The sequence below is a fragment of the Phoenix dactylifera genome, chromosome 18 (assembly GCF_051530095.1).
Source record: "Phoenix dactylifera cultivar Ajwa chromosome 18, Ajwa_hap1_PhDact_Kaust_v1.1, whole genome shotgun sequence".
NCBI classification, from domain to species: Eukaryota; Viridiplantae; Streptophyta; class Magnoliopsida; order Arecales; family Arecaceae; genus Phoenix; species Phoenix dactylifera.
In genome coordinates this window covers 20,468,594-20,476,289 of record NC_143207.1, presented here as the reverse complement: position 1 = coordinate 20,476,289, position 7,696 = coordinate 20,468,594, and the positions used below count along the sequence as shown (strand labels likewise).

General features: G+C 45.6%; 1 non-coding gene across 1 annotated transcript; it reads right to left on the bottom strand.

Moving 5' to 3' along the window:
- Positions 1-7,233: 7,233 nt before the first annotated feature.
- Positions 7,234-7,339, bottom strand: LOC120106201 (small nucleolar RNA R71). Its single transcript, XR_005508409.1, has one exon. It is a non-coding gene; the product is annotated as a small nucleolar RNA R71 (small nucleolar RNA).
- Between the last annotated feature and the right edge of the window lie 357 nt (positions 7,340-7,696).

Sequence of the window (7,696 nt, the reverse complement as noted above, 5' to 3'; positions counted from 1 at the left end):
CTTCTCTTTTCGGCCGCCATTGTTGTGGTATTCGAGCCTCTCCTTGGGCATTCTGGGAGCTTCTCGTCGGCTTTCGCATTGAGCACTGTTCACAATCCCCAGCAATCATTCTTCTTCTCCCGATCATCTACGTCGGTGAGCTTTTTGGGTAGGCATGATATCCTTCTCTCAGTCGCTCAGAGAGTCTCTTGTCTTCTTCCTTTTTGTAATTCTATGGTCGAGGCAATGGGTTCTCCCATGAGGGCTTTGATGTTCAGTGCAGGTTTGTCTTGGGCCCAGACTTCTTCCGATGTGGGGAAGACTGAGCTCGAGGCGGGCCTGGGTCCGCATGGGATCGGCTCGCTCTTGAGTGATGAAGACTTGGGCACGGTTCATACCCAATTCTTCATTCCTCCAAAGTTTGTTCTTGAGCTCCCGGACCTTGAAGGGCGAGTTACCAACCCTCCTAAAGGTTGGATCGGAGTGTACATAGAGACGCTCCGAGCAGGGCTACGATTCCCTCTGCACGGGTTCGTGGGAGAGCTTCTGACGGCTTACCGTCTTGTTCCTACACATCTTGCCCTAAACTCTTGGAGAATGATAATTGGCTTCCTCGCCCTTTGCCTGGCACATGGTCTGTCCCCCTTAATGAACGTCTTGAGGAGTTGCTTCATATTAAAGGGCAACCCCACAGACAAAAGGTGGTGGTACTTCTCCTCCCGAGGAGGCCGTAAACTTTTCGAGGGTATTCCTACCTCCATCCACTAGTGGAAGGACAAGTTTTTTCTTATTTTTTCCAAGCGGTCACGGGGGTTTAATCCGACCTAGAGCTTTCTGCTGGTGTCGGCAAATAACAGACTCCCACAGTTGTCGCAGTCTGAGTAGGGCATTTTAAATAGTTTGCTAGGCCTGGAAGGAACTCAACGGCTCTCCGACCTGCTCGGCGAGGAGGCTTTAGTAAATTTTGGCCTGAGCCCAGCTTGCCCCAAAGGTAAGAGTAACTTAGCTGCTCCTTTTTTCTTCCCATGCTGAGTTCTAATAAGATCTTTTGTCATCAAACATTGCAGAAATGATCTCCAGCGCCAAGACATTGATGGCCAAATATAGGAAGTGGATGGCCACCTCGGAGGGGGCTCAGCCCGAAAGGAGGCCGAAGAAGTTCAGAGTTAGCTCCGACTCTGGAATTGAGCGGAGTGAGCTTGGGGCAATTGAGGTCGCCACCCTTGGTCAAGCCGGGTCTGATCAAGCTCTTGTGGCAGCGGTTGGGGTGCCTTTACTGGCAACAAGGAGGAGTCCTTCTAGTTTAGTGGCGGCTGTGTCCCTCGGCCAAGTCCAGGAGGCCGGAGAAGCTATCTAGCTATCTGAATCGGGTCCCGAATTGGGAAGCGGGTCCAAGCTCCTAACTCTTTTGTGGGCCCAACCCCTGCTAAAGTTGCGACTTTTCCTGAGGCTTCAATCTCAGCTGGGTTTTGATTCCTCCTTGGGTTTCGACGTCAACCGGGGCCGACTCCATACCTTCCGACTCCGGGATAAGGCAATTGCAACATCAATGTCGCATACTTGAGGGTGACTCGGCCCTTGAGTCTGATGACGTCGCTCGCAAGCTCGTGCGTGGTATTATGCTCCCGCACGATCGAGCTTTAATGGAGAAAAATTTTGACAACTTCATTCGTCGTGTCTATTCAAACAGTGTCCGGGTGAGTAGTGCAATCCTTCTTCTCCTTATTTGCTTTCTTTGCAAGTGTGTGACCTCTACTGATATTTTATCTTTTGTCAGTCCCTCCATGTGGTTGACATGCTAATGTCTAGCATGCTTGCCTACCAGAAGGAGATAAGAGCTCTTAGGATGAGGATGGAGCGTGCCAAGCTCCAAGGGCAAAAGGCCGAGCGGCAATTGCCGAGCAGCAACGGCGCAGGGTCGAGGTGAGGGCACCGGTCACCATGCAATGGCTTCAGAGAGCCAGAAAGAAGGTACGGGCCATTGAGGCCCTTCTTAAAGATAGGCTCGCTCAGATCCGAGAGATGGAGGCCAAGCATTTTCGGGCTCACTCGTCCGCCGCAGGTCGTATCTCCGAGCTTAAAGCTGATCTGATCCGCCTGCAAGGCGAGGCCGAGGAATTGAGGCCAAAGATTGGGCGACTCGAAAGCCTTTTGGAGGAGTCTGCCTGCGAGGCTGTTAGGAGATTCCGCCAATCGGAGTACCTAGACAATCTGGTGGAAGGGGCTGCTACTGCGATGATCCAGGGCTTTGAGAATTGCCGCGATCAAGTCCAGTAACTCTTTTTCGGATCCGACCTTAGTAGACTTAAGTCAAACTTGGACGAAGCTGCTGAAGTGGTCGGGGGTGCCGCAGAATCCATTACCGTAGTTAGGCCAGAGGTCGTCCCCGAAGTTGTTGCTGGAGCAAAATCAGAGGCCGTTCCTGAGGCTGCTAATGGAATGGAATCCGCCCCTAATGCCGATGTGGAGGTCGTCCAGATTAACTAGTTTTTATTCTTATTTTTGTAAAATCGGCCGCCTCGGGCCTTTTGTATTCAGCCTGACCTTCGGGTCGGGTTTCCTTGTATTCTGCCCTTAGCCCCTTTTTGACATTAATGAAATATACATTCTCTTTTAGTACTTTGTACATTTTGTTGAATGTTTGAGCTCCTATCGCTTCGTCTTCAGAATCTGGCTAGGCATTCGAGCTTGCCCTGCTTTGTGTCTAGTTGTCAAAAATCCAAACTGCGCAGCTCAAATCTAAGTCTATCTCACATAGCAGGAGCCGCGTTGGGCATTTACCAAAGCCCTTATGCTCGGCATTCGCTTTCATCTTGGGGATGATCCTTCAGTAAAACGAGCTTGTAGCTCTTCGTTTGATATCACAAATCAGCTTAGGCTATACTGGCGAAGAAGAAAAACTTACTCGAGACCAACTTGAGAATAGAATTCAGCCCGAGGGTTGGCGCCAGCTCGGGAATAGGTCGAGGCCTGCTCGAGAGTAGAAATCCGCCCGAGGGTTGACACCAGCTCGGAAATAGCTCGAGACCAGTTCGAGGAATAGAATTCCGCCCGAGGGTTGACACCTGCTCAGGAATAGCTCGAGACCAGCTTGAGAATAGAGATCCGTCCGAGGGTTGAGACTAGCTCGAAAATAAAATTTCGCCCGAGGGTTGAGACCAGCTCGGGAATAGCTCGAGACCTACTCAAGAGTAGAAATCTGCTCGAGGGTTGAGACCAGCTCGGAAATAAAATTCCGCCCGAGGGTTGACACCTGCTCGAGAATAGCTCGAGACCACCTCGAGGAATAGAATTCCGCCCGAGGGTTGACATCTGCTCGGGAATAGCTTGAGACCAACTTGAGAATAGAGATCCGTCCGAGGGTTAAGACCAGCTCGAAAATAAAATTCCGCCCGAGGGTTGACACCTGCTCAGAAATAGCTCGAGACCTGCTTGAGAGTAGAAATCCATCCAAGGGTTGAGACCAGCTCGAGAATAGCTTGAGACCTACTCGAGGGTAGAAATCTGCCCGAAGGTTGAGACCAGCTCGGAAATAGAATTCCGCTCGAGGGTTGACACCTGCTCGGAAATAGCTCGAGACCAGCTTGAGAATAGAAATCTGCCTGAGGGTTGAGACCAGCTCGAGAATAGCTCGAGACCTACTCGAGAGTAGAAATCCACCCAAGGGTTGAGACCATCTTGCGAATAGAATTCCGTCCAAGGGTTGACACTGATAAGTGCTTGATAATCTATAATTTAGTTATCTTTCCATAGCACTTATCAATGTTCTTAAACTGATAAATACGTATTTTACCATAAAATTGAATGATCATTGAAATAAATTTAAAATATGGTAAAAAATAAATAATTCTTTTCTGAAATCATACTCTGAACTTGTCTCTCTCTTGTTTGCAATCTTTCATGAAAATTATAGGAAAACATATAAGGAGGAGATTGTGTTGACCCGGTTTGGTAACCTGATAGAATTGTAGTCAAGCTAAGGTTATAATTAAATGGGTTTTGGTCCTGATTCGATCGAAAGTTATAATTTATTTTGTATGGGGCAGAGGTTTGATTAACCCTTTTTATTAGGTCACGGTCCTATTTTTAGTCTTGTCTAGTCGAGTTCGATCTGAAGCAGCTTAGCAAGAATTAAATTTAAATGACAATGGGCTCAAGGACAAGTCAACCATCATGACCCACCTCAAACCCAAAGTCAATTTCCAACCAATTCCTTACCTACCTTCATATAAAATTTATAAATTTAAAACAAAAAAAGGGGAAATAAGGAATATAATAAAATAAATAAAAATAATTCTGGGGAGAATCACTTATTCACTGTTCATATGAACAGTGTCCCGTAAAAACACTGTTCACATGAACAGTGAGAAATAATGTAATAATAATAATAAAAAAATAATAATATATATAACTCTTTCACTGTTTATCTTCTTCCTCCCGTTATCCATTCTTCCTGTGATCCCGCCTCACAGAGCGCCCCCCTGCCCGTTCCAGCCGACGCTCCAATCCTCCACGCGGTGCAGCCGGCGACCAGATCCTCCGCCTCTTCATCCGCCTGCATCTCCGCCTCCGCACAGCTGCCATTCCGGGCGTCCGAGACAAGCTCCGCATGCTCCCAGCGTATCACGCCATGGATCCGGCCACCTCCTTCTTCCGCTCCTCCCAGCATCGCGTCCCAGCCGCTCTCGGAGTCAGCCATCTCTCCGCATCAGGCGTCCGGCGATCCCGCATCCATTCCTTCCACGGTCCAAAGAAAGAAGTCGTCCGGAGCAATCGTCCCAGCCATCCCGCAACCAAATCTCTCCATGATCAACGCTTCCAGCATCCCATGAGATCAGGCATGAGCCCAAGCATCTAGCCGTCACCCTCTTCCAGATTTGAGCCATCCATCCGCGATCTGTCCTCCGCTTCTTCTTCCGCGATGCATCCGGAGCCAGCCATCACGTTGATCCCGCGGCTCCTCCCATCGAGTATCCCGGATTTGCATCCCCACCGGCACGCTCCCAAGAGATCCATCATCGGGTGAGAGGGTCTATATAAAGGAGCCATCGGCAGGAAGAAAGGGGGAGAGCTCGGTTGAGAAGAAAGAAAACAGGGGAGAACCCCTGTTTCGGTGAAGAAGAAGAAGCCACCAGCCGAGAGAAAGAAATAAAAAAAAAAGAAGAGAGAGGGGAGGAAAGAGAAGAGTTTGTGTTATTCTGGGAAGAATGAGAGGTGAAGGCTTTCATTTGAAGATGGAAGGACATCCGGCCACCATGCGCGGCTGAACACCTAGTCTAGGGCTGGATGAAGCCCTAGCAATGTAACAGGGCATTGTAGTTCTTACTCTTTTAATCTTTTTGGAGTTTGTTTAAATTCTCATTCTCAATGAAAAATTATTTTATGATGTTTAAACCTTGAGCATGCCATTTACTATTCATGTTGCTAAAGTAGTCTAAGATGATCCATGCCTAGGAAGATGAGATGTGCTACACCCTAGATTAGCATACTTAGGTAGACACTTCATGCTATACCGAAGATGGATCTTCCTAAAACTCTTTATGCTTTTATTTTATAAGGCTTGTAGCCAAAATTGCATGCCTCTCCAAAAGATAAGATTAAGAACACAATCCTTGATGCAATGCTATGTGGTGGATTCCAAACCCTAGATCTATTTACTTTGATAAAATTTCAATCCGTACTCATAGTTTGATTTAGTTAAATCAAGTTAGCAAATCCTTCTTGTTGATTTATTTTTAAAAGAAAAATAACTTATTCTTCAATCCCTGTGGACCGACACCCGTAATCACTATCCTACAGGATACGTGCTATTGCGTGGTTTATTTTTGAAATTGAAATAACCGATCAATTTTTGGCGCCGTTGCCGGGGATTGCTAGACTTCTGACCTTAAAAACGTAGATTCTTGTGCCCAGAGACTCTGACGCTTTGCCATTTACTGGATAGTTATTTTTCTTATTAAAAAAAAAATTATTTAAAAATTAAAAAAAATTTCTTTAAAAAAAATTTCTATTATTGTTACTTTTCTTATCTTCTTTTTCTCCCTTACTAATTTTTATTTATTTATTTATTTTTTTATCAGGAATCGAGGAAAAAAATCTGGGATGATCAAAAGGAGAACTGCCGGAAAAGAAATGCTGTAGAGGTTTGCAAAAAAAAAAAATTAAATTGCTGGGGAAATTTTCTTTGGTAACCTCTAAACTTTTCTTATTTAAATTAATTATTGGTTTGAAATTTTGTGGTGATTGTTTGATTTTAATTATAGCAAAATTGTGAATGCATGCTTGATACACATACACAAATCAATTTGCACATAGTAAGGGCAATCACCCCAACAAGATAAGAGCCGGAGTTCATCACCGGACTCTTGCCCAACTTAGGTGAACTCAATCTCACATAGTGTCATCTTTAATTAAAATCAATTAGACGTTGGCCCCTAGGGACATTCGAGCTCAATAGGACGAAGATCACCGAAAGTTGCACCAATTTCGCTCTGTGGCTTAGTTGATGTCTAGGCAAGCTTTGTCCCTATAAGGGAGACAGTTCATCTGTTTGAGGCAAGTGGGTTTTAAGTGGGACCTTTGCGAACGCATCGTGACCCCTCCACTTACCTGGGAGCTTACCTGGTCAACTCGGTTCATTAGACCGGAGAGGCTTAGGTGCCCTCTTCAAACCAGTTAGGAGCTGTCTAGTGATTTTAGGACAAATCAAGGACTGATGTGTTTTTCTTTTATTGCATGCTTGACTGATCGAGTACTAGTGTATGCACGGTAGTCGTTCTAGAGTACGAAACCTATTACCTTTTGACCCTGAAATAGAACGAACCCTTAGGAACATTCGAGCTAAGATCAAAACATTAGGATCATCCCCACCTCTTAAGATGGCTGAAGAACAACCCAAACTTCTGAGGGAGTACTTTACTCCCACTATTTACACTTCCCCATCTTGCATTCGATTACCTGAGGTAGCAGCTGTACAATATGAAATAAAGTCTAGTGTGATCCAAATGCTCCCATCTTTTTATGGGCTCACCAACGAAGACCCCTACAAACATTTAGATGAATTTCTTGAGATTTGCACCACCGTCAAGATTCAGAACTTCACTAATGATGCCTTGAAACTTAGGTTATTCCCCTTCTCCCTTAAAGATAGAGCCAAACAATGGCTGAATTCTTTAGAAGCTAACTCAATTCGTTCTTGGGATCAAATGCAACAAGAATTCCTTAAAAAATACTTTCCCATAGGAAGAACGAACCAGTTTAGACGTGCCATTACAAGCTTCTCCCAAACTGAGGGAGAAGAATTTCATGAAACTTGGGAGAGATTTAGGGACCTAATCCGTAAATGCCCTCATCATCAAATACCTAAGTGGCAGCTAGTGCAATGCTTCTATGATGGATTGACTGAACGAAACCTTCATATGATTGATGCTGCATGCGGGGGGACTTTCATGCTTCGAAATGAGCATGAAGCATGGCAATTATTTGAAAATCTTAATGAAAACTCCCTCCACCATGCTTCATGTTCTCGTCAAGCACCCCCGAATTCTCAAAGAAGAGGAACCATTTGTGAAATAAGTAATTCTATGGACCTGTCTAGCAAGGTAGATGCATTGTCCCATAAGATTGACCAACTGATGGTAGGGGGACATGTCATTAGCTCTTCCCAAGCACAAGTGTGTGCTATCTGTTCTAGCCCATCACATTCTATTCATGAGTG